Below are 21,947 nucleotides of genomic sequence, written 5' to 3'. Positions count from 1 at the left end.
CCAGCAGGTGCCTGGAGTGGCCTTTGCGCCCCCTGCTGGTCGTTCTGGCAGCACACAGCCTCCTGCCTTGCCAGTGTGAAACCCGGTGCTGTCTTGTTCCCCAGGTGGAATGCAAGAGAATGCTTGGGTAGAACTTTGTTATGCAATGAAGCCTCCTGGTTCCCTAGTCCCTGGTAGCCTGTCCTGGTTGCCAGGTGCTTGTTTGCATTCCAAGCTCCACATTCCCCAGGGCCCAGTGTAGTCTTGTGTCTAAGCTGGTGTCTGGCCACCAGAGGCAGGTCTGCAGGGCCTTGGCTACTGTGCTAGGTCTGCTGATGGCCACGAGCCTTTACTCCCATCTCTGCCTTAGCAGTGGGGGTGTCTGAAGGCTCAGGGGATACACAGGTCCTCTAGGTTCCTGGGGAGATGATGGTAAGTAATCCTTCTTAATAGTCTTTAAAAAATACATAATTTAACATGGACAAAGCAAGTAATCAAAAGACTATCTGACAAAGTGAAAAATATTGTAAAATTCTTAACATGTTTAACTAGATTATAAACCCAAGAAATCCTTGAGCTTCCTTCAAGATAGGCCAGCTCTTTGAGTGAGTTAGATACACTGGGTTTGTCATCAGTTAATACTAATCTGAACAAGTCTGTCTCTTTGTGTAATGATAAAAGAGGCCTTGTTGAAAACAAGCCCAAAGGGAGCCCCCTGTCTCCCTGGTAAAGTGCGTATATGGGTCACCTTCAAAGTTAGATATGGTTTCTGTAAGATGAAGCCCGGCCATTCTAAGTCACTTGAATGAAAACAGCTTACGAGCCTGGCAGAAGAATAATTCACAACCTAAGAAAGCACTTTCTGGTCTTTCAAAACATTGAAAATTTCTTTTACAAGAAATTGAAGGCTGGAAAGAAAGGGAGAAGGACTTGAATAGAAATAAGGAAATTACTGGAACTCTAATGAATACAGAACACAAATCCTAAAGGATAGATTTAGTTTAAGTGTCTGATGGAAACCTTTCTGAATATCACATATCTACCAGCCAATAGAAAATAATGTAGAAGGTGGAAATCTGAAATTAAATATAAAGAGTGGATTATAAAATGAAGACCGCATTGTCCATTAGGCAAAGTCCTTTTTGAGAAACCTATTTGTGCTTTTAAAGTAAGCACTTTCTCCTAGAGGAAAAAAACTAGAAGACAGATAGTAAACCAAAAAAAAAAAAAAAAAAGAAGAAAAAGAAAAATCTAATAAATACATTTCTTAGAACTCAAATTGAAAATATCCTATGGAACGAAGAATCTTTCCATTTAGAAAATGCTCACGCAGAAAGTGAGAAAGCTTCTGCAGAAACTTGAAATACCATCTGAACTTTATCAATAACAGACACATCAGGTATGGATTTACCATTTAACATTGGAGAAGAAACAGTTTGAAGTAAAAGGAAGCATCAACCAGCCCCCTTCTAAGCTGGGGACCTATGAAAAAAGAACAAGGGAATTGAATCAGGATTAGAAGCACTTTGCTTATATCAAAACCTTTTTATCTCCCCTAAGGAAAAAAGCTCGCGATAACTAATTAGCAGGTCCGGCCACTGGAGAAAGCTCAATGCTGTGAGAAAAGACAATGCACAGGAGAAACACAAGTTAGATGGAGCTGAATTAAAGGTGAGCTTTTGGCCAGGCACGGTGGCTCACGCCTGTAATCCTAGTACTCTGGGAGGCCGAGGCAGGTGGATCACCCGAGGTCAGGAGTTCAAGACCAGCCTGGCCAACACGATGAAACCCCGTCTCTACTAAAAATAAATAAATAAATACAAAAATTAGCCAGGCATGACGGCAGATGCCTGTAATCCCAGCTACTTGGGAGGCTGAGACGGGACAATTGCTTGAACCTGAGAGGCGGAGGTTGCAGTGAGCCGAGATCGCACCACTGCACTCCGGCCAGGTGGCCGGAGCAAGACTCTGTCTCAAAAAAAAAAAAAAAAAAAAAAAAGTGAGCTTTCATGAAGTGGTCCTTATATCCCTGCAATCCCCAGTACAGCTCTGGGAGAGCCTTCAGAAGACACAGTGATCCACCGATAACCAGATCAAGGAGAAGGAAAGAGAACTAGCAACAGATGATCACTAAGTTGGAAAACTGGTTTTTTCCCCCATCTCCTATGCCAACAGTATCACCTTTTCTAAAAACCTTTTGTGCTTTCTCTCTGTAGCAAGAGGAAAGCAGGGAAAAAAGATATTTAAGAGTAGGTCTTAGTGTACACATTCTGCATAACCTAAGGATTTGAGAGCCCTTCACCCTCACCCCTCAATTCATCCAGTTTCAACAAATAAAAACAAGGAGGCAGTTTGGGGCCAATATAATTGCTGTTATTTGTGAAGTAAAGGGCATACCTAACTTCCAAACACTCCGTGCTATGCTTCAGGACTCTTAGAAAAAACACAATAATTGTACAGGCCATCCCTTCCAGAGATGGCCGGGGCCTCACTCCTGCATTAGACTGGATATTCTGGGTGCTGACGCAATCCTCAACCCGCAGTATGCCTGTACAAGCAGGGCTGACTAACAAAGGGCAGCATGAACAGCTTTACGGTGAATGTCATATTAGGATTATTTTATATACCAATAACTAAATCCCAACCATTCTGGCTTAAAAACACACATACAAAGTTTACAATAAGGAATGGAAGTAAGGCCAGGCACGGTGGCTCATGCCTGTAATTCCAGCATTTTGGGAAGCCGAGGTGGGCGGATCACCTGAGGTCGGGAGTTTGAAACCAGCCTGACCAACATGGAGAAACCCTGTCTCTACTAAAAATGCCAGATTAACCCGGTGCAGTGGTGGGCGCCTGTAACCCCAGCTACTCAGGAGGCTGAGGCGGGAGAATCGCTTGAACCTGGGAGGCGGAGGTTGCGGTGAGCCAAGATAGCACCATTGCACTCCAGCCTGGGCAACAAGAGTGAAACTCCTTCCCCACTGCCGCCAAAAGAAAAAAGGAAAGGAAATAAAATTTACCTGGAAAATTTAGACTAGTTGACTGCTGGTATATCTTGAGCCCGGCCCTCAATGTCCTCAACAGTCTCCTAAGGAATTTGCCTTCTTTTCCCAAATACTCTCTCTGTCTCTCTCTCTTTCTCTCTGTCTCTCTCTCTCTCCTGTATTGGCCGTATTCTCTCTCCATTTAGTAATGAATGTGACAGTGCCATGCTTTTATTCTACCAGTTTAGCAAATCATACTCAGACCCCACACATACACAGGTGAAGTGGAGCTTCCTATTCCTAACCACAGTGTTCACTTCAGAAAGAGGCACATAATTGAATGTCTGCAGTAAGAACCCTCCACAACAGTTCCCTCCGCAGGAACCATTAGAGACCACGTTCTTCTCTTGGAGGACTCTTAGTTACATGTGTTCAGTGACATACGCTTTTCTGAAACCATCCTTGTAGGAAGGGACAGGACACATTCTGATAATCACGCCAATTCCAAAGGATTTCCATATGAAAGGAGAGTGGTCAAATGACAGTTCCTCAAAGGACAACATGAAAAGCAGTTACTAGAGAAAAGGAGAAGCAATGATGGACAGACAGAATAATCAGGCGGGTGAAGGGGTGGGTAAACAGAGTACAGAGAGGTGACTGTGTGGTGCCTCAAAAAACTGTCCTGAGAACTGGGCAGAATGGAAACTTATCAAATGGAGTCACAGTGCTGGCCCAATGCCACTGCAAAACTCTGGATTTTCACCTCAGTAAACAACACAGACGGAAGTTCTGCTTCTGACCAAGATGGAGTAATCAAGACTAGATTCATGATCTCACCTGGAAAAAAAAAAAACAAAATTACATAAAATAATGGTTTTCAAGACATTAGGCATCAGGCAACGTAGGACACTGATCCCTAAGAGATGGGAAATGATCAAGGCAGATCCTATGGCTGCCCCCATCCATTGCCTAGAGAGGCTTCTGAGTACATTGCACAGAGCGAGGACCCAGTTGAAGCCTGGTGAACTTCCTGAGCTGGTGCCGGGGAGTAGGGATTCTGGGGGGACCACGGCAGCTGACATTTGCAAGCAGAGTTAACGAAGATGAGGAAAGTTGCGCCTAGAAGAAACTCTTGGGCTGTACAGCGAGCCCAGGTGAAGTCCTCAGCAGGATTCTGATCCGCACATGCACGTGAGATTAGCCAAGGAAGTACCACCTCAAAGGGAGTGAGGGAAAAGTACTCAGAGCTCACACAGGTGCCAATTCCCACCAGCCAGAATGGGAAGGTCACTGAAGCATTTGTGAGTCCTCCAAAGCACAAAGCTTTCTTGTGAATGGCAAGAGATGAAATTTCTTCTACCCAGTACTGAAGGTAAGCCCACCCCAGTCTCCAGCCCCTCTGACCCAGCCCATAATAGTGTCCTTCTCACCAGTCTGATGGATTCAGATCTTTCCCATGCTGGTTGTTGTTATTGCGGGCTTGAGTTTCAACTCTGCTCACACACTCTGACCTGATATATAAAGACATAAAAGCAAACAAAAACAGCAGGAGAATTTGGGGCCTGTCTCTTGCATCTGGTGAGGTAGCCACAACTTTTGTTAGAAGCCCCTGCACACACCAGGAAGCCTCAAAATAATGATAGTAACATCAACTTATTTGGTGAGCGCCCCCATGCACAATGCATCAGATGGTCTGCTAAGTGTTTTACAAGCATGATGCTACATAACTCTCCCTACATGGGCCGGCTAAATGCAAAAAGCTGCATAACACTTTCTTATTAAGACAGTGGGGAAGTGAGGATTTGAAATCATCTCTGTATCAGGCTATACTGTCTCTGTGTGATAAAAGATGGAAACCCAAAGAAGCTCAATGAACTACAGACAGCAGCAAAAATGTGTATGAATAACCCGAGGTTGCTCAGGGTACAGATTTGTATATCTGGAATCCAAAGGATAACAGTTAAATAAAGAAAATGCAAGCCATTTACAAGGGAACTGTCACATTGTCTCCACCCTTTCGCAGACCAATTTCCCCCAAATAGCTGTTTTGTGGTCAAATTAAAAATGGAACTATGGGCCGGGCGCGGTGGCTCAGGCCTAGTACTTTGGGAGGCCAAGGCGGGTGGATCACCTGAGGTCGGGAGTCCGAGACCAGCCTGACCAACATGGAGAAACCCCATTTCTATTAAAAACACAAAATTAGCCGGGCGTGGTGGCGCATGCCTGTAATCCCAGCTACTGGAGAGGTTGAGGCGGGAGAATCGCTTGAACCCGGGAAGTGGAGGTTGCGGTGAGCCGAGATAGCGCCATTGCACTCCAGCCTGGGCAACAAGAGTGAAACTCCATCTCAAAAAAAAGGAACTATGTTATTTCTTTATGTTTCGTTGAGGAAACTGAGGCCCAGGAAGTTGGAATGGCTCCACTGAAGGCACACAGTAAATCATTGCCAGCCCTGGATGCTAAGAACTCCTCTCCCAGCGGTTTTATTGATGAAACAGTCTTGTCGGCACTCTTGGCAGTACTAATGACCGGGCATTTCCTCTCCTGTTATTATTCCAACCTAATTACTACGGGAAGCACCTGTTGTTGAACATGGCACTGTAGGCATAGCCATGATTAATTGGTTTTTATTAATTCCATTCAAAAAATTATGAAGGTTGGCTTTTCCTTAGAAAAATGAAAGCTGCATGCATATGTTACTCTCATGTTAACAATAAGAAAATAAAATGGCTAATCAACATAAGCCCAGTAACTCTGAAAACGGAGATCTCCGTAGAAAGAGGTGAGGTAAATTTCAGTGACAAGTTCCTCTTACAGAAGCGAGACATGCAACATTTGGCAAAGCACAGTAGGCAGAGGAGGCAGCTATAACATCAGACAAGCAACGAAATAACATTTGAGCAAATTCTTAATAGATACAATTGAGCTACCACGTCAGTTGGAATTTGAATGCCTAAGAATGCCCCACACAAGGGACATCGGTACCCATACAAAAGAGAGTAATGCCATCCTGAGCAGGAACCTGTTTGCACCCAAGGTCCTACACCCCGGCAGAAGAGAATCTCCCTGCCATTCAGGACAGAGTCAGCGATGCTGAGAAATTCCTGCCTCACTTTTACCCAGTGGTTTATGTGACCTTGTTTTTCCAAACACAGCCCCAGGCAGAGACTTGGGAAGATCCCCTGGATTGTCAGAAATTAAGAAGAGAGACAGGCTGAGCAGGATGGATCACTGAGCAATAAAATAAGATTTGCTTCCCACCTTTGTGCCCCAAATCACAAGAATTTATTACCTTTTCAAGAGGTCTCTATATAATATACACATGATATTTTATACACTGTCTTTATTTTCAGTAGAGCAAGCAGGGAAAAGTGAACCTTTCGGGACCAGGTTCCCTGTCTGTGGTTTACGTGACCTCTAAGCACACAGAAGTAGCATGGCCCCGGACCCCCAGCCCAGGGTCCAGCCAGCTGCCACCAATCCCTGGCCTTTCCCTGGCTCAAGACACCTGGGACTCGCCGGCCATTTCATATGCCACTTACTGTCTAACCTTTTCCCTAAATTAGTTCCTCTGCTGGAGGATTTTTCTCAACCTGGACATTTGTAACACAGATATTTTCTAGCTCAGATTCTTCCAGCGATTCAGGCTTTTGCTGAGCATGACTATTCAGAGGGGCCTCTGGGATCAGTTGCATCATTGGTGCTAATTCCTTAAGCCATCCCTTTGTGCATGCCATGTTCCATTGTGAGCTTCAAATTCCTGTCAACAAAACAGCAGAATGTATTTATTCATCCCTTGAATTTCTGTTCAGTCATGTCAACTGTGTTACAATAGAATGAGGTGTAAGTGGTAGAGTGCCTGCACTAAGGTAGGTTTTGTTTGTTTGTTTTGAGATGGAGTCTCGCTCTGTCACCCAGGCTGGAGTGCAGTGGCGCAATCTCGGCTCACTGCAAGCTCCGCCTCCCGGGTTCACGCCATTCTCCTGCCTCAGCCTCTCCGAGTAGCTGGGACTACAGGCGCCCGCCACCACGCCCGGCTAATTTTTTTGTATTTTTAGTAGAGACGGGGTTTCACCGTGGTCTCGATCTCCTGACCTCGTGATCCGCCCGCCTCGGCCTCCCAAAGTGCTGGGATTACAAGTGTGAGCCACCGCGCCCGGCCTAAGGTAGGTTTAAAGGGCCTTGAATTTTCCACGGTCTGTCACAAACCTCTGCCATTCCTGTGCAACAACATGCCTGGGCTGATGGGTTCGAAGAGAAAAGTGACAGCCATACAGAGCACAACTGTTTGAAGACAAGGTACCCCAGCCAGGCCCAGCGTAGATCAGCCAGTCCCCAGGTAATCCACAAATGCGTGAGCCACAAATGATGACTGCTTGGGCTCTGAGGTGCTGTGGTTGGTTGCAGCACCGTCACGGCCACAGTTAACAAACGCACATGGATTTAAACCGGTCCCTATTTGTCTTCTACACAGCACCTCTCACTACCTGAAACACCCTTGTTATTCATGTATTTATGCACTTTAAGGTTAGAGGTTCTTCCTATTTTATTCTCCACTGTATCTCTGATAAGTAAAGCAATGTTTGCAGCGTAGGAGTTCCTAAATAGGTATCTGTGAATACATGAATGAATATAATTCTCACATTGGCCCCCTTAGGTATTATAGAAACTTCCCTCATTCCTATTTTAGAGACATAGAAACAGAGGCACACAGCTATGATAAAATTGTTCATTATCACATAGCCCGTGAGAGAGTTGGGATTTCAGCAGACAGATCTGTTTACATCCATAGAACTCTCCAAAGACGACCTAGACATTTGTGGCCAGCTTCTTTTAGGTCCTCTAAGATGCAGCTCTAACTGTCAGGTCAATCTGACATCTCTGTTATCATTGCAACTCAGTGGAACATTGTTTGTGGTTTTCCAGCAACCACTTTCTAGCTGACACCCTCCCCACCCACATATACACAGCTCTCCCTTCTCATGGAAGCACAATTTGTTCAGTCTGTGTTAAATGTTTTTACCAATTAATCCAGTGGGAAAGGTAACGGAATTCACAGGAAGAAATAAACATTGTATGGGAGCCTTTTCTGAAAGCAAGAGAGAGAATGAGAGGATGGCTCTCCCAGGCTGCCTGTGAGTTGAGTATCTACGCACGTGCTCATTTAGTGTTTATTGTACACTTGCTCTGTGACAGCCATCACTCTACCTGCAGAGGTTATAGAATACATAGAATGATGTGTTTTCTGTCCTTGAAGAGCTTATATACATATAAATAAATATATATATTTTTGAGACGGATTCTCGCTGTGTTGCCAGGCTGGAGTGCAGTGGTGCTATCTCGGCTCACTGCAACCTCTGCCTCCCGGGTTCAAGTGATTTTCCTGCCTCAGCCTCCGGAGCAGCTGGGAGTACAGGCACGTACCGCCACGCCCAGCTAATTTTTGTGTTTGTAGCAGAGATGGGGTTTCACCATGTTGGCCAGGATACTCTCGATCTCCTGACCTCGTTATCGACCCACCTTGGCCTCCCAAAGTGCTGGGATTACAGGCCTGAGCCACTGCGCCCAGCCGAGGAGCTTAAATTTTTGTAGAGGGAAAAAAATTTTTTCTTATGTCACAAGTAAATGAATATGGCAAGGCAGACAGAAAAACATGGTGTTGAGAAAAGTATCCAGGGAATGTACATTCGAAGTCAGTGGTCAGGAACAGGGTCAGGAACAGGGTTTACTGTTTCAACATAATGGTCCACAGACTGTTTTTGGATAAGCTGCCACTGGAGCAAAGACTTAAGAGAGACAGGGAGTAAGTCAGTCACGTGGCTATACAGAGAAAAAGATTGCTTCAGTCTTGATAGCAAAAGCAATCAGAATTACCCGTGGGCATCCCTTAAGATACTTAAAGGTATAGGACAAGGGAATCTCTCTGCATGTCCAGTGCAGCCAATTTCCCTTCAGTGTTGGGGCTGAATAGCTGATCTTCGCTGATCTCCAAAGGGAGAGTGTGACTGGCACTTCGGGGCCATGTAGCATGAAAACACGAGGATCATGTTCAGGATGTTGTGACATCAGAGACAGCACAGGACCAAGACAGAGGGGACAACAGGATCACTGCATGCATTTTGGGTTCATTCTGGGGCATTTGCTCACAGTGTGGATAGGACGTTTGAACCATTTAGATTACCTTTATTATTTCCTTTGTCATTTCTCCTTTTCTCTTTTCTTGTTTCTTCTCTCTTTCATGCATATAAATATCCTAATTTATGTAACCTCCAAGAAACCTATGCTACTTGTAACCAAAGAATGAAGGCATAGATTTATGTTTGCAAAAGTCAAAACTATAAACAATGGGTAAAAGCATTAGGGAAAAGGCTTCATAACAAGAGCTACGCAAAAGTGAACTGGATTACCCTGGAAAATGAGTTGTGTCTCAGGCAGGACACAGGGGAGCTGAATGACCTTCTGTTATGGTATCAGCCAGGGAACTTGGCTGCAAATAACAGTAACAGGGTTGATGTAACTTAAACAGAAAATGAATTTATTGAAAATTAATGGGTAGTTCCCCAAATCCACTAACAGCAAAGAGGAAGCCAGCTGGAATTGCTGGAGGCTGGGCAGACCACGTAGCCAAGGAGCAATGCAGTTGTGAACTGGACGCTGGGGCTGCCAGCTGGCTGTGTTCTCATGTGCCTGCTTCTGGATGCAAATCTCAGGGCAGGAATTCAGTGGGTCAAGTCTAGCTGTCCTTCCTGTGTCTGAGCTGGCAGAAAGCAGGAAGAAGATTTGTGGTCTCATTTGACATCTTCAAAGGGATCTAAAACTCAGCCCTTATCAAGAGTCACACAGTGGGGACCACCCAGCAAACAAAAGGCTGATTAGATGGGAGGCTGTCTTCCCCTCCAAAATGAGTCAAATATCCCCCAAAGCAAGAGTTATTGTGGATAGTGTGACTTACAGAACTAGATAATCTTAAAAAAAAGGTCCTTCTGTGTCTAACATTTTATAAGTAACAAGTGTGTTAAAATAAGAACCCATGGGAGAAATATGTACAAATTTTCAAATTTTCAGGGATAACAAACTCTACTACTGTATGACACATTTATGACTTCTGAGCTTTTATTGTAGTTGACCAGGTTCATCTGGTTTTAGCCATTCTACGAGTCTAGTGTCCACCAGATACTTACTTAAGTTAGCATCCTACAGCTGTATGTAAAAGAGGCCTTCTCAAGTCAGCAGAGCTTAAAAGGACAATTTATTATGAGAAGTAAGATGTCACATGGAATACAAAAGTTAAGCTGGAATGGGGTCTCTGTAACAGGGAACCAAAAAGCTCTGAGGCTTTTTCTGACATTTCTTTTTCTCTGCCCCCCTGCATTTCCCTTTCTTTCTGTAGATCTGGTTTCTTTTAATGGCAGGCAAAAAATGATGTCTTTCATTTCCACGTTGGAATGTTATGGTCTGGCTGGTCATGTCTTTTTTTGGGGAGCTGCCTTATTTTGTGTTGATTACATATTGATGATATCAACCATAGCATATGTTTTCATTACATATTGATGATATCAACCATAGCATATGTTTTCATTACATATTGATGATATCAACCATAGCATATGTTTTCCCAATCTTGTGAACAAAAACACAGCCCATGTGAGAAGGTATTTGGCTGACATTGAGGCACCTTTTCTAGGACGTGGTGTCTCCCAGGACATGCCATTTAAGTTTCAAGCCACAATTAAACTTGACATCCAATTACAGTCACTATTGGTTACAAACACAATTTTACAATAATTAACTGCCAAATTGCACTACCAAATCCAGTTAGGTAACATTAATTTCACCTTGTTATACACAATGATGAATTATGAAGGACAGTGGGAATCTTTAAAATCAGTTTTCATATTTCCAGTAGTAGGTTATTCTTTCATGAAAAAAAAAAAACACACCATCCTGTAATCCGTGAAATACATTGCTTGAGAAGGAAGAGTTTATAATTTGATCACATACACCTCGCCCCACAATAATTCATTTATATACATTACATTTTTGTAGCAATGCATGAGGTTTACAATTTTGATTGAATAATTTTACAAATTGTGAACTTTAGAAAAGTTGTAGCTGCACAGTTTTCGGGATTTTCATTATTTGGTTTGCTTGTTTGTTTCAGAGTGAGAGTTTTGACCAGGAGTGGGCACTGAGGAGAGCAAAGATCACCTGGTGCTCATCAAGCCAGACTTCCAGAGGTAAAGCTCCTTAACTGAGGAATTCAGAAGTAATTAGACTTCCCTATTATCCAAAGCAGGCATCTGGTACCAGCCTTCTTTCTCAAAAATTTGTAAGTAACTACAATTTCTATGCAGCTCCAGAATGCATATACGTCAAAACTCATTTTGCAACCCCCGATGACATCAAGGCACCAGAATGCCTAAAAATGTAATCATCTATCATGACCTACATGGTTCATATGGTCCCAACTTACCCTTAAGCTCCTGCTCTAAGGTCCATACACACCCCTAAGGAACATCCACCGCGGTGGACTCAATTCTCTCTTGCTGAGGCGCCTGCTGAACTCCTCTGCAGCGTTCTTTCTTTCTAATAAGACTTTCCTTTTCATCCAGTCTATCCTTGATGGGCATTTAGGTTGATTCCATGTCTTTGCTATTGTGAATAGTACTGCAATGAACATATGCATGCATGTATGTTTATAATTGAATTATTTATATTCCTTTGGGTATATACTCAATAATGAGATTGCTGGGTCAAGAGGTATTTCTGTCTTTAGGTCATTGAGGAATCACCACCATGGAATACTATGCAGCCACAAAAAAGAAAGATATCATGTCCTTTGCAGGGACATAGATGGAGCTGGAGGCCATTCTCCTTAGCAAACTAACCTATGTAACAAACGTGTACTTGTACCCCAGAACTTAAAATAAAAGTTTAAAAAATCCCTTTCCTTTTCAAACCTATACTGTTGTTGGTAAATTCTTCTTACTACCCATGAGTAAATCACTTTTTGTTGCCTGACATCTGACACCTCGCTCAGCAGGCACCTACCCTTTTTATTCCCCATTTACCTGTCTAAGCAGGAATTGGTGACTTAACAAATTTGGAGGAAGATTTTAGCAGAATGAGAATTTGATCAAAGCCTACTGACTCTAACTAACAGACCTATTTGTAGGCAGTCAAGGTTCGCCAGAGAAACAGAAGCAGTAGGACATGGGGCAGGGAAAAGGAGAGAGAGAGAGAGAAAGAAAAAGAGAGAGAAAGGTTCCAAGGAATTGGCTCACATGCTAGGGGCTGGCTAAGCAAATCTGAAATCTGCAGGGCAGGCTGTCAGAAAGGACAGGCAAGAAACTCTAAGGGCTGGGGGCTGTGGTCCTGTGGTTCTGCCAGGGTGTGGTCCACAGGTAGAATTTCTTCTTCTCAGGGAAACCTCTTTCTAGTCTGGCAGCAAATCATGACTAAATGGATTTTGTGGCTAAGGCTGCACAGAGATATAGAAAAAGTCCAACAGATATTATTAAAAGGCATTTAATCTCTAGGCAACTCAGCTAAATAAAATGCAATGAAAGAGTCGCTGCTTTTTTCAAGAGAGATACATGAGGCATCTTTACCTAATAAACACCATTTGTTATATTGAAGCTTTAGGGCCGAAGCCAATGAGTTTAAACTCTTAAAAACGAAATCTTTTGAAAATAATTCTGCACATTTAGGCATGTTTTTTTCTCTCCTTTGGGATCTGAAGAAAATTTCCTACTTACTCTGCCCAGCCCCCAACCTTTCTTTGGCTTTTGTGATGGTTTATTCTGTAAGAGCCACCCACAGAATGAGGACCACCTGTAAAGGTCATCCAAGTTTGTTTATTAAGATCTTACCAATAAGGGACTTACAACGCTTTTCATTTTGGCAGAGACTCCCAGGGGTTTTAAAAGAGTTTTATATAATCAAAGGAGCCTTAAGTTTTAAGACAGTCCTTGATTGGTGAGTATCCTTTGGGGATGAATTTTTCTCCTAGAGTATGCTGAAGCAGCTGAGCTTTCCTAATGGCTTTGGGATACACTGGATCACCTTTGATTGATTTGGCTTCTATTGGTATATACCTGGGGTCTTTAAAGGCTGGGTGGAATCATCTGTGTTTTTCTATTGCAACTGATAGAATACTGGTCCTTGGTTTCGAGGTCCAAGTCTTGCGTAAACAAGTCCACAGATTATATCCTAATATCAGCTAGTGTTGAAGACAGGGGAGTTGTGTTGCCAAAAATAAAAAAAATATATATATTCTACAGTATTTGAAATGAACCCTCTTTGTTTTAATGTATTGGATCTGTTAGTTACCCTTAAAAATAAACATCTATTTGTCTCATATAACTATCTGCTATTTGTCTATTATCTATCTATACATTAACCCTACAGGAATAATTTAGGGATTTGGGGAAAATAGAGTATCACAGCACTGGACTCTGTTACATGATCAGAGAGCAGATATCACTATAAAGGAAGAATCTTTATTGCCATGAAATATTTTATTATCTGTGTTAAATAATCTCTCCAGAAAATAATATCAAACAGCTTTGAATCAATACCAAGTGAACAAACTACCAAATTTACAAAATAACTAAGTCAATGTATAGATATATACATGCTACTTACACCTTCCTGACACTTCAATAAGTGTCTCATATAAAGGTTTCTAAATAAATGACATGGTGTGGAACCCACCATGGTGATGTCAGTAGCAAAAACATTGTAATAGCTAATATTGATAAGCATCAATTTGGTGGCAAGTAGTCCTACAAAAACGTTCAAATGTGATTCTCATACTTAATACAAATAACACAATAAAAAATAAACATATTTATTAGGCCATATGTCAGTGGTTCTCAATGAAGGTACATTTCTACCCTAAGAGGATATTTGGCATTGTCTGAAGACAATTTTTGTTGGCACAATGGGAGAGACGCTACTGGCTTCTGGTGGGTAGAGCCCAGTGATGCTGTTAATATGCTACAATGCACAGCACAGCTCTCCCTGACAAAGAATTAGCTGGCCCTAAATGTTGGTAGTGCTGTGACTAAGGACTCCTGCCTTGCATTCTCCCCTTTGATCTTCTCATCCACCCCACGGGGTAGGGGATATTATTGTAGCACAGAGAGGCATCAAGTCCACCAAACTATTTCTCTCTTCTTGGACCTCCACCTAGCCCACGTCTCCTACTGATAAAACTGATTTCTGGTCAATGGGAAGTGGGTGAAAGTGGTGTTGCCACCTCTATTTTGGGTTTACAAAACCTCCTGCTCAGTTCTTCCTATTCTCTCCCTTACTCCCTCCATTGGATGGCCACAGATGATCCAGTGCAGGACGCTGAGAAGCCCACAGGAGAAGAAGAATACCTAAAGTGAGAGAATCCTGGGCCCTTGAGTGACTGCATGGAGAAGAGCCCCATCATTGACTCATGTTAGACTGTGACTGAAAAATAAACCTCCTTTGTGTTAAGCCACCGAGTTTTGTAGTTATGTGTTGCCACCAATTTTCCTATTTTGGCTAACACAATTCTTCTACCTATTTTTCAGATGAGGAAAAATGAAGATTGCAGAGACGATGGTTGATCAGAAGTCTGGTTCAATGTAATGCTCTTAGCTGATTGTCTGAGCTCTGTCCTCCTTCTGTCACCTTGATCCTCATGTCTGCTGCAATTCCAGTCCTCCTTCCAACATACACTCTTGAAATTCCCTCTCCTGGCACAGGAAAGTTTTTATTTCACTGATGGACTTAGTTTAGGTTATTTGCACCCTTGAATTTGTCTCTGTGGTTAGGGAGATGCTATGCACTGATTGTCTTGGGTTATCACCTTAACAAGTCATGGACATTAGATGAGAACGATGTGTTGATTCACCTCCAGACTTGATACTGGGGGTCAGCTCTACCCATTCACACCTGATGGCTTCTGTGCTGTGTGCCTGAGGCTTTTCTTTCTAAGGATATGCATGTGATGGAGGTGACCTTGGATGTTTATGTCACAAAGAACCTTGAGAGGGTCATCTGTTCCCTAAAGCAATATGGACCAGGCTTGCTTGAGAATTTCACACAGCTCAGAGAGAATGTGATGCCCAAATGGATGTTTATATTCCAAGACATGACCACCAGGCTAAACATCAGGTTCAGCTAAAGGAACTTTACAGATGGACTTGCTCCACCCCTTCTGTGACTGTCATCCAAAGGCATTCATTCTAAGGCAATTATAATTTTGCACTGTGCCTTCCTCAGAAATCTAATGTGTTTATCACCTACTGGTGAAAGGACATGGCTTCTATTTTAGGTGAAGAAAGAATATTAAGAACTATAAAACTCCCAGTAATTCAGAATGAGGGAGCGGAGACCCAGACCACTTACAGGCACTGCGTCTGTTACTGTTGGATTTATATTCCTGCCCTTAAGTACAGCCATAAAATACTATCTATTGGATAGTTTTATCTAAGTAGACTTTGCTTGTTCATCTCACCTGACTGATTTAAAGTCAAAATTGGCATTAACTCGTGGGGGAAGATAAAATGGAGTGGCCAGTAACTGGGGACTTTTACTAGCTTCATTAGATGCCATTATCTGAAATGATTTACTAGAGCACCGAAGAATTATTTGAGTATGACACTATAATAATAACAAATATCTTGTAACCTTGCTACACTTGGAATCAGAAAATTAAGATACGCAGTTCTCTTTCCTGGTCAGTCAGGGAGAAATCACTTGCAAATAATAACTACTTTGAGAAGAAGAGCAAGTGTTCTCTTTTGGGACTCCCATGGGCAGGGCTGCCCTATGCAGTTGTTCAGGTTGGTCATTGAATAAGGGCCCCGTGGAGACAGAGTAAGTCAGGGATGACATTTAGCCCTCACATCCTGTGTTAGATTAAAGACAGCCACATTTTTTTTCCCCACAACTTCCATGGAGAGATGAGATCTAAGATGAATTTCCTCACAGGTGGGTCAGGTTTATGATTCATTTACCCATTGACAATGTTTACGAAATAAGCAAGAGTTGAAGCCTCAAATCACACCCAAGCCATCTATGTCCAGAAGATGGCTCTTTACCAGAAGAATATGTTAATTGTGATATCAATTAAAATAATTCCAAAAATGCGACCTTTCATCACTCTTACAATAAATACAAAAGGGTCAGGGAATCAAAATTAAGGGCCAAGCAGCGTTAATGATTATTTACTTATTTATTTACTTTTGGTTGTAGAAGGCTCCCATTCTAGAAAACATCATTATCGTCTGCATGGGTGACATTTAATATTTTCTGCAACGTCTTGTGACATTTCCTCAGTGCAAAAAAAGTGGAGTGATTGCTATCTAGAGAACAATAGGACAATTGAACTAGAAATGTCAATCACAGGAAAATGTCAATTATCAAAATATTCTAAGAACATTTTCTGGACCTTAAGGCGAAAACATTTTTGAGTTCATACCTACTGCACTTGTTAGAAAACCACTTACAGCATTAGGTAACATATTAGAGTAAATTACATCTTAGACATTTGTTTTGCATCTTCTTGATAAAATATGGTAAAGTAAGTGGCCCATAAAGAAGAAAAGAAGTAATTTTTCAATCATAAGATTTTAAATATGCAAACAATATTACCCATATCAGAGCATGTATAAAAAGGAGTTAGCTGCATTTTCTCAATGGAAGTTTTATGAAGCTTTCATAGGCAGACTGATTATTCAAAATGGTTAACGTTTTATTCTGTTATATCTTATGTTCTGTGTTTCTGATGATTCTCACTACTTCATTAATAACATTATCACAAATGTTACAGGGTATGTTGGCAGAAAATAAACCCCAAAGACTTCATAAAACCTTAATAATTTGACTTGAGATTACCCTTTCAACGATGTCAAAATTTGTCCTACTTCTTTGGAGGTTATAGCTTTGTGTATTACTATTTTTAATCATTGTACTCTGTATCAATTAAAGCAAACCTAGCAATAGTAACAGATAAACCTGTACTATTAGTCAGCCCACTAAAGTGTCTTTAGAGTCCATTCAGGTGCTGGCATATGAGAGGCTCTGCTCCACACGGTCACTTAGGGATCCAGGCTTCTCCCTTCCAGTAACTGTGGAAGCCCCTAAGATCTCAAAGGCATTGCCTGGCTTCCTTGCGCCCTGGGTCAACAGATGAAGAAAGAGTATTAGAAAGATTACATGGGAGGGTATTAGGGACACACCTGGAACTGCCACATAGGAATGTGCCAGATAGTTCATTTTAACAGGGGCCAAATCATAAATCACATACTCTGCTCGCTGCAATAGAGGCCAGGAAATTTACCTGTGTGTCCAGGAAGAAAGGGAATCAGATATTGTGGACATACAGCAAGCCCTAACATATACTCATTACATTGATAGCCCTCTTCAATTGTGAATCCAGCTTCCAAACATAGAATACAAACACCAAAAGCTGTATTTTTTAACCTCATTGTCACAGTTGGAAAGGAATGCAACTTGGGCTCTGCCAATTAGACACTTTTATGTGAGATTTTGATATGGAAGCTACATTAGGAAATAACTGTGACACAGGGCATCAATATTGTGAAAGACAGTCACAAATGTGGTAGCATGATTCCTGGATCAAGAGTGGTGGTGGCATCTTCTCAAGTGTTAGAGCCATTATGACTCCTCCTACTTCAAGGCTCCTCCCATCCATGGCTCCTCCCATCCATGTCCCCTCCCATTTCATAGTCCCTCTCCTTCATGGCTCCTCCCATCCATGGCCCCTCCCACTAATGGCCCCTCCTATTCCACAGTCCCTCATCTCCCTGGCTCCCTCCATCGTATAGCTGCTGTGGTTTCCTGGTCTTCCCACTTTCAATTTCTCTTTACCATGCTGGCTGGCTGTTTGAAGTGTCTCTTGGAGTTGTTTCTGGAATCTCAGGCAAACCTCTGCTACCCTTGCTTTGACAATGCATGAGCTTCCTAACATTTCTTAATATGCCCTTTCCTGCTAAAATTAGCAAGAGTGGATCTTGTTTTCTGAAATTAAAGATGCTGAATGTAATAGCCCTTTGTTTTGGAAAAACAGAAAAACAAAGACAACAAAACACACAATTTTTAATTCTGAGGTTTCACTCTGGCTTCCCTTGACAAGCAAGGGCGTTCTGTTTAAGCCACACAAGGTACTACTGCTAACATTTACAAATTAGAAGGTTTTATCTCTAAACCATGATATCTGATTTTTTTAATAAGTGGAAAGAGTTGACATATTTGAGAATAGATCTAAGGAAATCTTCACTCATTGATGCAGCCAACATTTTTGAATGCTTATGATTTACTAAACCTTTGTAAAAGACAGCAAACAACTTCTAGGGTATTTCCTTTTGGTCAGGTTTTATTATCTGATACAAGCATGAGTGTTTACTCTTCTTGTGAGATAATCAATAATGTCTTGATGGAAATGGGTATCAATTCGTGGATTCCTGAGCCTTAAAGACCAAATAGACTTCCCAAGGAGAGACTGTGTTTTGGAAATAGAGATGCATCATTTTCCTTTCTGAAACTGAATCAGTAGCATTCAGATTTGTGCATTTCACTTTTGGTCATTTTCAGTGGGCTATTTTGTAGAGCTCCATGAAATGACTTGATAGTAATTGAATTGCTCTTGTCCTTTGAAATAATGAGTCTCAATAATCTTAACCACTGGGGGATGGGGCAGGGGGATCACTGGGTAACAGAAGTTCCAGGTGACAGGAGCCCCATTTTCCTCTTTAGAAGGGGTATCTTCTGGTGTTAAGGGAATGTGTTTGCATGTTCTCACTCTAAGTGGGAGTTGAACAATGAGAACACGTGGACACAGGGAGGGGAACATCACACACCGGGGCCAGTGGGGGTGGGGAGCAAGAGGAGAGAGAGCATTAGGGCAAATACCTAATGGATGCGGGGCTTAAAACCCAGATGACAGGTTGATAGGTGCAGCAAACCATCATGGCAAATGGATACCTATGTAACAAACCTGCACATTCTACATATGTATCCCAGAACTTAAAGTACAAAAAAAAAAATCATGACTCAGAGCAAAAATAAAAGTAGCAAAGTTAAAAAAAAAAAAAAGGAAATTCAGATATATCAGCTTTCAAAGTGCACAGGTTCTGGGTCCTGCCATTTGGCATAAAATAGAGTTTTTCAATCCCCACACTATTGACATTTTGGGTGGCACAATTCTTTCTTGTGGGTGGTTGTTCTGTGCATCATAAAATGTTTACAGTTATCCCTGCCCAATACCCACTAGATGTAAGAAGCACTCCCTTCCCATTATGACAACCAAAACGGCTCCAGACCATCCCCGATTCTCCTGGAAGGAAAGCTGCCCCCTCACTGAGGACCACTGCCTTAGGAACTGAGGGAGTTTTGTTTTGTTGGAGTGAGACTATTTTGATGATGATCTTGTAGAGCTGAGAAATCACATACTCTTCAATTATTTGGAGGCATTTTGCCTATAAAGATGAATCTGTTGTTTTTAAAATGTCTTTATACTTTGCAAATTTTCATTTGAAACAATACACTGGACACTTAGAATGATCATTCAGTCCAAGTAATCATTCAAATATAATTTATTAACTTGTTTTAAACTCTAGTCCAAGCAATCGTTTAAACATAATTTATTAACTTGTTTTAAACTCTAGTCCAAGTTATCATTCAAACATAATTTATTAACTTGTTTTAAACTCTGTATAGCTTACAAAACGTTTTCATGTAAATTATCAAAACTTCATGTCAATTATTTGCTTAAACAGTAATAGTAGACCTTTTGTCCCTTAACCTCTAGTCCTCATAACTGTTAACATAGCAGCATATTTGGCACTATCGGCATTTTTACATTGACGTCCCCCATTTGATAGCATCCTGGTAGAGCAGGCTGGGAAGCTGCCATCACCTCTGTATTGATTATGAGGAAACTGAGGCCCAGAGGGGTTATAAGTGTGAGGTCCCAGTCCCAGAGCGAGAACAAGGAATGAAACCCATGCGATCCCGATCAAAGGCAGTCCCCATACACCAGGCTGGCTTCTCACACACTCTTCCGGCTCCCACAGTTCAGGGGCAGAAGGAGGGTTTGTTTTATATCTTTTCCTCTCTCTTTCCCACAGGCTGACCTAGTTTCTGTGATGGATGTGGCAGAGGGAGAAAGGAAAAGGGGACACAGAAAATATCATGGGATTTATGGTCCTAGTTTCAAGTCCCCACCCTTTCCCATTCAGTGGCATCATCTTGGGCATGACAGATCTGAGTTTCTCTTTCATCATCTGTAAAGACAACCCTATTCATGCGGTTGTTTGTGAGAACTTGAAGGCAATCAGTCTGGTAGATTTTACATGTTAAAGGATAAATTTCACGTTTGAAAAATTAAATACAAATTATAAAGTACACTGAGTAAGCAATTGATAAAAGATGACTGCAAATGTCCAATATGGTTATTTTTTAATATTTAAGCTCAGTAATTGAAAAAATAGAAATTATTATAATAGTTTGACATCAAATTATATCACCTTTAAGATGCTAAAGTTGAATCTACTACATATTCTTTCTCCTTTTTCTTCCATCGGTTGGTTACAGAGGATGAAGCCCAAGAAATGAAGTAGCCACGTTATGGAAAAAACCTGGATTCCTGCATGACTGTGTGGAGCAGAAACTCCCACTCACCTTCACTGAGCCATGATGTAACAAGAATCAAAACCTTCTTGATTTAAGCCAATTAGATAATACAGACCTCTGTGACTGAGTAATGTTACATGGTTTCAGTGTCCAAATTGGCATTTTTATTTGGAATCCCAATAGTGTTGAAGATGTTCTAAAGCAATTTCTCATCTGCCAGGCTGAACCTCAGTAGAATTCTCTTTAGTCTGTCCATGTGATAAAGATTTCAAATTAATTACAAAATTTATAAAATCCAGAAATTTTATTAAAAATCTGAACTTCCAGTATTCTAAAAAAAAAAATTGGCACTGTTGGGCTCATATTCCTGTCTTATGAAAGGACTGAAGGAGAGTAATAGGTAGTCTCTAAAACACTAAATTTCCCATCTGCTCCACCAGGCCACCCTCAGTCACTGGTGTCACCTTCTTTCCCTCCCGACTGTGTGACATCCACCATAGACTGACGGTGAATAACTACTAATTCAGGATTTTCCACACTAGCAATGTGAGAAACGTTACTGGTATATCAAAATATAATTGTACCTTTTAGAAGATGTCCATGTTTGTCAAGTTTAGGAAACATGGATTTCATTCTTTATTCATCTCCTTTCCATGTCTGCATTTCTGAACACTGGCTTGTTCAAAATCAAGGAATGGCTCCACTGTTCAAATTATTTTTCTAAGAGATGTTTCACTGAAATACAGGCCTATAGCACTTCTTTCCCTATTCTCCTGTGTGCCAAGATAGAAAAAGCAAACAAACCAACAGAAAACTATCCAGGGCCAGTATCTAACAAATGGATAATTTGTATTAAGGTTATAAATATTCTGTGTCTCTCATCCAGTGAAACCTCTATTAAGGGTTCTCTTGAAGCATGAAATCTATCTCATTATTAACTGTTTTTAGAAATGATTTCCCTAGGGTGTCAACTTCGAACAATTTTCCTTATCAAAACCTACTTTTTTGTATCATTCAACAATCCAATTACTTTCTTTTCACACTAATGATCTTTTAAAGGTTGTGTTTTCCTTTCAGAGATAGCAGTGAAATCCACAGTGTATTTTATTTCATGGCTGGCATCCTTTGGGGGCAGAAGAATAAGATTTCTGTGGAAATTTTCAGCTCTTTATTTAGGCTCTGCTGATTTCTCAGATTGGCTATTTAATTAAAACCTACATTTGGCCAGGCTTGATGGTTCACACCTGTAATCCCAGCACTTTGAGAGGCCAAGGTGGGTGTATCGCTTAAGCTCAGGAGTTCAAGACCAGCCTAGGCATGGGGAAACCCCATCTCTACTAAAAATAC

At 41.6% G+C, this 21,947-nt stretch overlaps 1 long non-coding RNA gene across 4 annotated transcripts; it reads left to right on the top strand.

Annotated features, from left to right (window-relative positions):
* Window positions 1-247: 247 nt before the first annotated feature.
* Window positions 248-20,736, top strand: LOC131380804 (uncharacterized). Of its 4 annotated transcripts, none has more exons than XR_009209033.1 (4): window positions 248-411; window positions 11,125-11,200; window positions 14,531-14,584; window positions 20,562-20,736. It is a non-coding gene; the product is annotated as an uncharacterized LOC131380804 (long non-coding RNA). The 4 variants fall into 4 exon arrangements; XR_009209032.1 differs by lacking the exon at window positions 20,562-20,736 and adding an exon at window positions 20,096-20,147; XR_009209031.1 differs by lacking the exon at window positions 20,562-20,736 and having other exon boundaries at window positions 14,531-14,602.
* The last annotated feature ends 1,211 nt before the right edge of the window (window positions 20,737-21,947 follow it).

The sequence above is a fragment of the Hylobates moloch genome, unplaced genomic scaffold (assembly GCF_009828535.3).
Source record: "Hylobates moloch isolate HMO894 unplaced genomic scaffold, HMol_V3 SCAFFOLD_12, whole genome shotgun sequence".
NCBI lineage: Eukaryota > Metazoa > Chordata > Mammalia > Primates > Hylobatidae > Hylobates > Hylobates moloch.
Note: the sequence above shows the minus strand (reverse complement) of the source record. Positions and strands in the feature narration are given on the sequence as shown.